The sequence below is a fragment of the Punica granatum genome, chromosome 7 (genome assembly GCF_007655135.1).
Source record: "Punica granatum isolate Tunisia-2019 chromosome 7, ASM765513v2, whole genome shotgun sequence".
Lineage (NCBI taxonomy): Eukaryota > Viridiplantae > Streptophyta > Magnoliopsida > Myrtales > Lythraceae > Punica > Punica granatum.
In genome coordinates this window covers 28,306,002-28,317,920 of record NC_045133.1, presented here as the reverse complement: position 1 = coordinate 28,317,920, position 11,919 = coordinate 28,306,002, and the positions used below count along the sequence as shown (strand labels likewise).

General features: G+C 39.2%; 1 pseudogene; it reads right to left on the bottom strand.

The window, feature by feature from the left end:
- Positions 1 to 205: 205 nt before the first annotated feature.
- LOC116213380 lies at positions 206 to 7,896 on the bottom strand (annotated as a pseudogene).
- Between the last annotated feature and the right edge of the window lie 4,023 nt (positions 7,897 to 11,919).

Below are 11,919 nucleotides of genomic sequence, written 5' to 3'. Positions count from 1 at the left end.
ACGTTCACTGTTCTTCCAAACTCCGGTTGGAAACCTCTTCTCCGGTAGGTTCTCTTTTTCGTGCGATTATGGCAACCGAGGGCTTTTGGGCTTTACAGGTTCGTGCTGTGCCGGAGTCGGCCTTCACTGCAACAAAACGTCAGGATTGTCTCCGCCTCAGGATTATCCGCATCAGGACAGATTGATCGCATCGCATAGCTCAATATATCTTGTAACATATAATATTTGTCACTAAGTGAAAACACACATTTTCAAGAAATTTTTTCATCTTGGCTACAGATGTCTTGCAGTCTTTACAAAGAATCATCATCCATTATCACTTCTTTTATACACGACAAAAAAAAAAAAAAAGACTTAAAACGGGAAACTAGTCCGAAAGAGATACTGCGGGATTCAAATCCGTTTCTGCCAATAATCAGAACCCCAAGTTACTGGATAAAGATCTTTAGAGGATGAAGAAGAGGCAGTCAATGGCACGTCGCTCGCAAAGCTCTCAATATTTCTCTCCTCCTCTCGCTCTCCGTGTCCCATAAAATGCCTCCTCATGGCTTCGAGTTTCGCATCGTCATTGCTCGCAGAACTATCTGGGACAACTACTGGGACAGCTTCATCGCCTTCGAGCATTCTCACTACCGAAGACATGGGGGGTCTAACTGATGGAGACGCGTTAGTGCAAAGTAAAGCAACATCGATCATCATCACCACCTCGTTCTTGTTGAAATCCGGACCCAGTCTTGGATCAATCAGGTCCGTCAAAGTCCCTCTCTCTTTCAGGGCTTGTGCCTAGAACGTAAAGGGCATAACACCAATCAAGATGCGGGATATGCCGACTCAAGATCCAATGCACATTACAAGAAAAATGTGAAGAGCTACATCGGATCAAAACAATGTCCTCTGAGGGTATATTAGCATTAAAATCATGGATACCGCTAGGTTCTTCATTTCTACATAATCTGATGCTTTAAAGGAAATCACTAGAGCAGTCTTTCTGGGATACTTTGCTAATTACAGCAATCACTTTCATATATAATGTCAATTTTCCTTTGAATATAGAGGCAAATAACACTTTAAAGAGAAATGTATGAAAGGAATATTCCATTACCCAACTAAGGAGATAGAGGCATTCCCCTTTGAGCTTATTAATTGTGTTGCTTCGACCACTGACAATTTCCAGCGCAACGATCCCGAAACTGTAGACGTCCGCTTTCTCAGTTAGATAACCATGCATTGCATATTCTGGTGCCATGTATCCGCTGCATATTCAAGAGCGTAATGTACCCTTATTATTGTCATTACAGCTAAATAGATAAAAAGAGTGATAACAAATCTTCCAACCAAAGTTCAGCATAACATAGAAGAAATCGACTCACTATGTTCCTGCAAATCTGGTGCTAATGTGAGTGTCCTCCTCCTCATCGAGTTTCGCCAGACCGAAATCTGAAATTTTAGGGTTGAGATTCTTGTCGAGCAGTACGTTGGTCGCTTTGATGTCTCTGTGCACAACCTTCAACCGTGACTCTTCGTGGAGAAATGCCAGTCCTCTTGCGATGCCCACACATAGTAGGTGCCTCGTCCTCCAGTCCAACTTCAACTGATGTTCCTCTGGGCCTAATTTAAGGACCAGATAAGAATTAGTTGTCCATTGTACAGGGAAAGCGCAGACGAGCTTCTCGTGGAGTAGAAGTTACCGAACAGAGCTCGGGCAAGACTGTTATTTTCCATGTATTCATACACCAGTAGCAATTGATTCCCTTCGATACAGCACCCATACAACTTCACCAGATGAGGGTGTTGAAGGGCAGAAATCATTCCAATCTCATTCAGGAATTCACGGTTTCCTTGCTTTGACTTGTTAGACAATTGTTTCACAGCGATTACTCTGCCATCCGGCAAAACTCCCTGCAATTAAATTGGCATGGAATCTGTTATATGACCTAAACTGCAATTTAAATGAAAGAAAAAGAAGAGCTGCGTCGCAGGCTCAAGAATAGCTGGTGCCATTCAGCAACACCTTATGCACTGGACCAAAACCGCCTTCTCCAATCTTATTGGCTTCACTGAAATTGTCTGTCGAAGCTTTAATTTAATTTGTCTCAAGGTAAACGAACCAGTCTGCAGCTGTAGACCCTCAAAATCTGGAATGAAAAACTGTCGTCAGAAGCATAAATAGGCAAAAAATGATGGAGATGCCTGAATGAGAGAAGTTACACATGCTACATATATTTTGCTGACAGTATGTCCTTTTCATTTCTATGCTGTTCCTAGGTAAGGAATCCGTGCAGCCTGCTTGTTATCTCAGTTCTTACGGTCAAAGGAATACATTTCCACAAAGATAATAGACTCATTTAGTAGCGATCTGTCGGGGCAGCAGACTATAATTACTTTATCTAAGATAAGGTGCACAAGTGAAGTAAGTAAGTACCTCTTGCCAATGTATTTTTTTGTCCAAGACATCCTTTCCACCAAAGAATAAACAGCGCCAGGATAAAAACAGCTGATACTCCAACCACAATTCCGAAAATTTCACCAGCTGATAATTTACTTCCACTTCCTCGACCTGCATATAAAGTATAGAGGTGCAGATATATAAAACGCTGATAGGGTTAAGTTAAAATGCTATGTTATGCCCTGTTCCTAACGGTCATACTTTTTAGAGCTCTGCACTTATCACCCAGATAAAAACACGATATCTCCATATTGTGTTCACTTCACCTTGATTCAACACGCTACTACCCGTGATCTCAGCAGTAATAGCAGATATCAGAGGACCATAGACTCCTTTGTAGGGAATTGCTGTAGTTCCTCTCCCGGCCCACTGGAAGCGTATCTCAAGAGTGCTGCCAGTTACTGTGGTGGTGAAATTTATTACTATTGGCTTTCCAACTCCACCTGCCGCGTCTTCAATATTAAAATCCTTCAGCTCCAATTTCCCCTGAAATATGCAATCAACTGAATTTCTTTTCGTACTAAGCGGAAAATTCCCAAGTTGACGAGGGAAGTAAGCCAACGATTTCCATGTTCACATGTCCAGATAAATGGCTTAATGAACTCTCAGGAACTTCATTGGACGTGGTGTGTCGAATTTACCTGTATGTAAACGTCAAAGTAACGCCTTCCGAGGCTGCTATAATTCTGGCCAGCGGTGAACACGATTTCAGCAAAATGAAGGTTTACAATGTAGGTTCCATTCACCAGACAGAAACCGTAATAAGTTAGAGAGATTGGAGAACCCCGTGCCGTCAAGTAAAGTCGAGGAGTTTCAGCGGGTAGTGTGGATGTATTTGATATTAAATAAATTTCTGCAGTTTCTCCGTTATCCATGAAGTGACCAGTGCTACTATAGGCCCAGTAATATCCATCACCCCTGTAGTAATAAGCGGCTTTTGCTTCCATTGTATCAGAATCGTAGTGGGTGGACCCAATAGTGTCTTCCTTTCCACCACAGTTTATGCTGAGACTGTGCTGGCCTAGAGATTGCACGAAACAAAAGATCAGCAAGCTTTGAAGAAGAAAATTAAGCTAGAACTTTTCATACACAGTGTCAATTAAAAAGAAAATTGCATTAATTAGAAGCCAGAAGTGAAACTAACTCGTGGCGCTGCAATTAAATGTACTCAAACACAATACGCTTTCCCTGCAAGAACGATTAAATATTCCATGTAAGACTGATTGATATCTGTCGCATCCAAACACAATATGCAATCTATCGGAATTGAAGTTATTGGAAAGTGCGACATCTTTAGGAAACAGTAAAACCAATACTTACGAGCTATTGACCTCGGTTGAGCTTGCAAATAAGTTCCTGTATAGAAGGCACTTAAATGAATGGCAATTCCATGTCTATTGATAAATCATCGTAAAATTTGCCTGTACAATAGAAACTTGTGCTTGAGTTCGATGAAAGTAATACATACACATTCTTGTTTGAGTTTTGACATTGAGCGTCTTCATTTGTGAAGTCATTGTATGAAAGATCCCTGTAGCATGAATCCACAGACAATCAGTCGCGTATCGTAAATCACACAATAAACACTAAAAGTTTAACGTAGGTTACAACATAGTGATCATTTATAACGTCGCAACTAAAATGAATCTGTTGTAATATGAACCAAGAAGTGGTTATAGTTGACATCAATAATATGCCCTGAGCTTTTTCCATCCCCGATCTTTTGACTTCTAGTACATGAGAATAAGGTCATTTGCTTTCACGTTACCCACTATCACGAAATTCACTTGTTTTATACGTTCATTGATGCAACAATCGGACTTCAAACCGTCAAATTTTCAGTTAGTCGTGGCAACAAATACACCAGAAAGTTCCAGGAGGATTATTTCTAACAGAAGAACTACACAACATAGAGCACTTGACAGAGAAGCTTACCTTTTTTTGCCTGTCCCAGTATTCAAAATCCAATCATGTACTGGGCCCGTAAGTTGGTTCCCAGTTAGATATCTGAACAAGATAAAATATCATCGACAACTATTACACAGGTAACTGCCAAGTTGATATGAAGCTTTAAGCGAGGCATTTTCAGTTGGACTGAAGGTAAGATTATCTAGCTATCAGCTTAGACGTATCGATGCAAAACTTCAGTGCCTGCTTTTTTCAGATGCCAAAAGACCAAACAAAATTTGCTTCGAAGCATCAAATTACTCACAGATACTTCACATTACTTAAACCGGTAGGATTGGTTGGGATTTTACCGCTGAGTTTGTTGAAGCTGACATCTCTGTACCAAATCCAATAGTTAATGATCACAGGAAGCCATTAGTAATATAATATATATATTTCATCTGCTAAGTGGGAACAGAGAAGAGATAACCTGCATACTTACAAGGTATCTAAATTTGTCATATTTTCCAGATAATCAGGTAGACCCCCGACCAGATTGCAGTTCCTCAGAACCCTATGTGATGCAGCAATTTGAAAAATAAAAGCGAGAAAGTAAACGTGATTATTTTAATTAAAGCTGCAGAGAGGATGATGATCTCACAGTGTCTCCATGTTGTTGCTGCTGAGCTGAGGAAAAAGTTGACTCGGTTCCGTTCAGGTCAGTGATTCGCCTGCTCATCAAAATCCATTGAGGTTACAAACACTGTGTGAAGCATCGACTTGAAGTGACAGAAAACATGGGTTAAGAGGCGACACTGACAAGTCGGTTAAGTTTCTTAAAGCTCCAATACCAGAAGGAATCGGCCCCTGAAAGCCACTTGCCGCAAACACTCTGTCAAACAGAAAAGGAAATTGAAATTAGCGGAATGAACTTTTTATCTTTTTCTAGTCACTTTTCATTCGTTCAATGGAAAGAGGATTCTGGGTGGGTAAAAAAGCTCTCACAATGTGTCGACGTTCGTCCAATACTGAATAAATTCAGGTATTGCTCCTGAGAATTGGTTATCGCCGAGCCATCTGCAATAAATTTTACGTGTATCATGCAAAGAATGTAGACGCAAATACGTTGGTGCACGTGGGTGAACTGCAGCAAGGAGGAATATTTTAGATCACGTAATCCCTGAAAGAAATGGAGACTGACACATCTGTTAGGTTCGTCAACTTTGCAAAAGTCGGGGGCAGCTCTCCGGTGAAGTAATTCGATGTCAAAAACCTGAATATGTACGTGAAAGAAAGAACACGAATTTCAACGGTCAGAGTGTTGCCTTTAACGTTACATCGTAAAAATACAGCTCCAACGCTTAGAAGTTTGATGAAGGAGCTCACAGCCTCTGTAGTCTGGACAAGTTTCCAAGTTCCTCTGGAAGCTCTCCAGAGAGCTGATTGAACTCCACAACACTGCACCCCGCAAATAAATCAGATTCTTTCGCAAGTAGAGATGGAAAACGGAAAACGATCGAGGGAGTGAACACTCACAAGCTCTCCAGGGTGGATATGTTCCCGATCTCTTTGGGGATCGAACCATTCAATCTGTTCCCAAGTAAGGAACTGCACGGAACACATTAGAGATTGAGAGATTATTATTATTTTTGGAGGGGGGGGGGGGAGTTGTTGTGGATATGGAGAATACATGTATCGTATATTCGCCATGGAGCCCCATTGACTAGGAATTGTACCGTCGAGATAGTTCAGGGTGAGGTCTCTGCACAGCAGAAAGAAAGAAAAAAAAAATCAAAGAGAAGTATGTGAATGGTACATTGGAGAAAGATAGAATATCAAAGACAAAGCTTGAATGAATGTCAGCAATGGCTGAGGAAAACTTACAGGTTTTGGAGGTAACGGAGCCTCACAAAATCTGGCGGGAGTGTTCCCTGGAGCGACTGTCTCTTCCAAGATCTGTTAACAAACAACGAACAAAGTCCTCTTAGCCGTTGACCAATGTCTTATGAAACCAATGAGGACCTCGGGACCATGGCCCAATGGGCCGTCCAATTGGATCACATAGGCTAGCCCAAAATCTATGAACTGGGCCTGTGCTGTGGAGCGATCCGGCAAATTTTCTCGGGCGGGCTGGGGATATGACTTTTACGGATTTATCCTACGTAACCATCCCATTATTGCATGTATACTAGGTGAGGCCAGCATTGTGGGCCCAGGCTGCCATGTGGTCGCTTTCGATTCGACATTTAAATTAAGGAGAGTGATGACAATTTGACATTGGCGCCAGCCGCCAGAGGTCGTGGTCAAGTTGTGTATTCCACTTTATGGAAAATAACTTAAGGAAATTTCAACATGACATTGCGTTAGGAGAGTACGCTTGATATTTTAGTTTAAATATTTAATATTTTAGTATAAATATTTAGTATTTTTGCTAGATAAATTATATAAAATATTAAATGTTTCAACAGTAATAGAAAATACTTAAATTAAAAGTAAAAGTAATAATTATTATAAGTATTAAAAATTTGAACTTAAACACTAAATACTTAAATCGAAAGTACTAAATGTGTTACGGTGATTCAATATCCTGTTAGAAAGCCTTAGGGTGTGTTTGGTTTTTAAAAATTTTTCAATTCTACTCAACTCAACTCCACTTATTTTTAATTCAATAATACAATTATTACTTTTTTCATTTTTAAAAATTTTTAATTTCTTTCAATTATTCATTATTTTTTCACACTTTTTCTAGTAATTCAACAATATAATCATTATAAATAAATTAAAATCAAAACTCAACTCAACTAAAAAACTAAACACATATAAAGCTCGAGGACAAGGGATACACACACAGATATATATATATATATATATATATATAAAATAAGGAGCATACTTACATGCTGGTGATGTGGCAAACGGAGTTATTTTCGTAAGTGCAATCACAGGTAACATTGTCATTGGTGGACACCGTCCCATTGCCCATCTCGTTGCATTGATCCACGTACAAATCCCAGCTCGTTTTTTTCAGTGCTGAAGCAATGTCCTTCAATGCTTGCACTGTATAATTAATGAAACCAAAAGAATTTGCAAAACTGTCATATATATGCAACTGACCATTGGAACTTAAATTTCGAGATTTTTTTTTTTTGGGGATAAGTGTCAGTACTTCACTCATATAATCAAAGATTTACAAACACCCATCCAGAGTTAAAACTGTAAATTTTGAGATATTAATGAATTAATGTACGTAAAATACTGAAGAGTGACAAAACTACAAATTTCGAGATTGAAAGGAATTAATGAAATACTGAAGTGTGAAGGTGTTAGTGATCGGATCACCTTCATCATCGGGAAGTTGAGCAGCTTCGACTGCAAAGGCAGCGAGGCAGATCATGAGAGTGGAAGCAATTAACAACTTCAGTCGATAGCAAGACATTGTTACCAGCGACAGGGAGCCAAACCACTTTCTGAGAATTTAACGATCGGGGAGACGCAGAGGGGCTGTTAATTTACATGGAAATGAACGTATGCTTCCTGCCTATCTATCATAAGAGAAGAGAAGAGAAGAGAAAATAGAAATGGTGTATCTATCTAACTAATAAGGAGGAGAGGAAGACTTGACTTGTCATCCCCGTGTGGTTCAACTTAACGAAAAGTATAAAAGCTGGAAAAAGGACACGCGAAGAAAAGTCAAAGAAAATAACTATTCTCTATTGACACATGCATGCATGCGTGAATGTCCTCGCCTGCCTCCGGCTTCGTCCCTGCTCCTACTCCATCTTATGGCCCTCCTCAGTCGAGCTCTCTCCGTGCTCGGGCCTGCAATCCCTCATCGAGCTCTTCACTGTCATTCACCAGGTCAGGTTCGGCCCTCCAGTTCCTCCTCGAGCTCTTCCCAGTTCACTTCACCAATTGCTATTTGCTATTTGTTGCTAATTGTAAGAAATAAATTAACAAATTCAAATAGCACGTTCGATAAATAGAATGCTATAAAATTAAATGAATTTCACTAGTATAAGAATTTGAAAATTCAAACCGCTATAAAAACGAAACCGGAAGATCAGAAGACACGAAAAATTCGAGTCTTGTGTTTCACACAAACCCCTTAAAATAGATTCGTCCCCTCAGGGCGTGCTCGAGGTCACGTGAGAGTCTGTTTCCCAGGATAAAATGGCTTCGAGTGCAGCTAGCAGCACGAGCTATTCGCACCCCAGAGAACCAGAAAGTGAAGTTGAACACTCTCAGTGAACTATGCAAGTCTCTTCCTTTCTAAGAAATGAGGGGAGTTTTTCAATTCTTGTCTCTTATCGATCAACGAATACATGATATTTATAGAATTGATGGTGTTCTTTCAATTCCTTACACCATTTCAATTCATAACAATTGATGGTGTCCTTTCAATTCCTTGCACCCGTTCAATTGATAACAATTGATGGTGTCCTTTCAATTCCACAAACCACCATTCAATACATTTATTTCATTAATGAAAAACAATTTCTCATTCACCAATGCCATTATTTCCCAACACTAATTGCTAAGGCCCAAGTGAAATCGTTTGTCGTTTGAGTTGCTGAACCTGAAACTGGTGTTGCAAATTAGTATTGATGCTTGCTATTTAAGGGAGGAAGATGATTTCTTTGAGTTGCTTGGTATTGAATCTGAAGTCCTAACCTGAAGTTGTGTTGAAATTATTCGGTTTACTGATGCGTGAGAAGAACTCGAACTTTGATTTGCTGAAAATTTGCTGATGCTTGAGTTGCTCAAAAATTGCTGTTTCTTTGATTGTTTGCGTTGCAGATTGTCACATCCTGAGATGGCAGATGATCCAATTAGTAGCCAAAGAGTTGAGATTTGTGAAGGCTATTTAGAAGTGTTTGGATGATTGGAAAATTGGTAAAGTCATGACTATCGCGTTTGATAATACTAGATCAAATGACACTGGTATGGCTATGAAGATGAAGGAGAAATGGGATAAGTATTGGGGAGATGAAAATGAATTGAATTTCAGGTTGTTTTTTGCCATTATCCTTGATCCTCGATATAAGTATGGTTTTGCAGAGTTCGCACTTTAAGAGATGTTTGGGGAAGAGAGGGCTTCAGCTATTGCGAGCAAGATTAAGAATAAGTTTTATGAACTCTTCAAAAAATATAGCGAGAGGGAATTACAGAAGACCAATGCTGGGGTTGCAACTGTGAGCTCTTCTCAGGCTTTTAGCATGTGTGGTCTGCCAGCACGACCACATACTGTGAGTGGCTCTTCAGGAAGAACCAAAACGAGTGAAAGATATAAGCAGAAGAAGCAAATAATTGGGGTCTAGTGCAAGACAGAGCTAGAAAAATATTGAGTTGAGAAGCTTGAACCTGAAGATGAAGATGTTCTCAAATGGTTGAGGATTAATAGTAGGAGATATCCTATTTTGTCTTAGATGGCACGGGAAATACTTGCAATCCCTGTTTCCACTGTGCCATCCTAATCAACTTTCAGTACTGGAGGTTGGATTCTCGATGAGTTTCGGAGTTCATTGACTCCTTCGATGGTGGAAGGACTTATTTGCCTTCAGAATTGGATTTGAGTAAGGAAGCGAGAGGTTGTGGAGGACTTAGAATTGAAAACTTACAAGTACATTTTGGATTTATAACTTGGTTTAATTATATTGGACTTGTTTATATCATATTTGTTAATTGCCTATCTATTGTCATATTGTAGAGCTTGCAAAGGTCCAATTTGCACCAAAAGTTATCGACATTCCTAATTGATCAAATTCTTTGGAAGGAGCAATGACCGCGGCTCGTGATCGTGGAACTTCATTATGGAAGACACGGATTTGTTTGGTAATAGAGTAATTTTTTTTACTCTACTCAATTTAACTCCATTTATCTTTAATTTAACAACATAATTATTACTTTTTTTTTTCTTATTTTTAAATTTTGTTTATCTTAACTATCATTCAATTTAATTTTTAATACTAAATCGTCTCAACTATTCATTATTTTTATCATAATTCAACAATACAATCATTACTTTCTCTCAACTATTTATTATTTTTTCTCGTAATTTAACAATACAATCATTATAACCTCAATTAAATATATATATATATATATATATATAATTAGAATGCATTTCCAAATAAAGCCGACTTCTTTGTTTTGTGGAACTTTATTAAGGAAGACTTCTTTGTTTTGATGTTTGGAAGACTTTGGTAATTTGATTTTTGTGTGTAATGGTGGGCGGCAGTGATGGCAACATTGTTACCCTCGCTACGTAATGTCCGGCTCTCGTGTTCAACTGCGAAATATCAGACGAACGGAACAACCAGTGCAAGCACTGGTTCCATCAGTCTAGTATAGTTCACAGAAATCGGAGATAATCTCATGCTCAAGCCAAAGAGTCCACCATGACATATGTTCCCGGAGAGATTTGTACTCGAGACGTGGGTCTCAAAATCATATGGAATTGAGCTTGAAACCACTAAACCATCACCTCTAATGGTTTATCTATGATTTTGATTTTAACTATACCCATAACAAAACAAATTACACTCATCAAAGTCAAAATAATGGACTCCACCCATAAATATTTACACCACTCCATTTAATACAACTCCATAATTACAATATTCTCAAATGAATGTGGGTCCGCAAGTTTGACCAAATACTCCATAAAATTACAATCAAAGTCAAGTTAAAATCAAATCTAAATTTCAAAAGTCACATTAATAATTTGAACAATTTGCAAAGCCTCGTCAGAGAGACTTTTCAATTATTCATGGAATATATGTACTGATAATAATAATTTTTTTAATGATGATGATTTCAACGTGAAATATGAGCACACAAGTAAAAATCAAGCATAGACCAATACTCTTGATCTAATTAAGCAGCATGATACAAAATTGATTGATCGCGCTGCCAGTAAGACTCGGACTAGTAATAGGCCTGCTAGCCCTGAGTGTGAACACATGACTATGGTACAGGGTTCTGGCCATGCATTTGAATCCTTCCTCGTCACGCTCCCTGACCGACCCGGTCCCAATTGAGTGAATAATACTCTCGGCATTATTAATGGTATATATCTTCACGATCATCGTGGATTATGGGATCTCTTCATCGTCTTCAATAATTTTCATGAAGGAAGACGTGCATGGCTGCAGGTATCAAGAGACATTTGGTATGGCCAGTGAAGCCACTTTAATATTCAGATCGTGACCAGCCCCGGGCCCCGTTCAAGTTCTACATGTAATTGGGGCTCACATCCCATTTGAACTTCGTTCGGTCAATATAAAAGATTCTTGGGCCAAGGCCCATAATCCCAATAGTTACCTTGAGCGCAGCGCCCAATCACCGATCGGTTGTTATATCGGCGTCAGCGCTGACGCCATGGGACCGTTGACTTCCCTCATCGGTCGGCTCTGCTTCTGATAGGCAATGAAAATCATGCAATGCAGTAGTTTTGGTGATTTAATGAAAATTTTCACCTCAGCTACAGAGTCTCACAGTCTTCGCACAGAATCATCATTCGTTGTACACAAGAAAAGAAATGACTTATAAAGAGATACTTCGGATTCAAATCCGTTTCTGCCAAT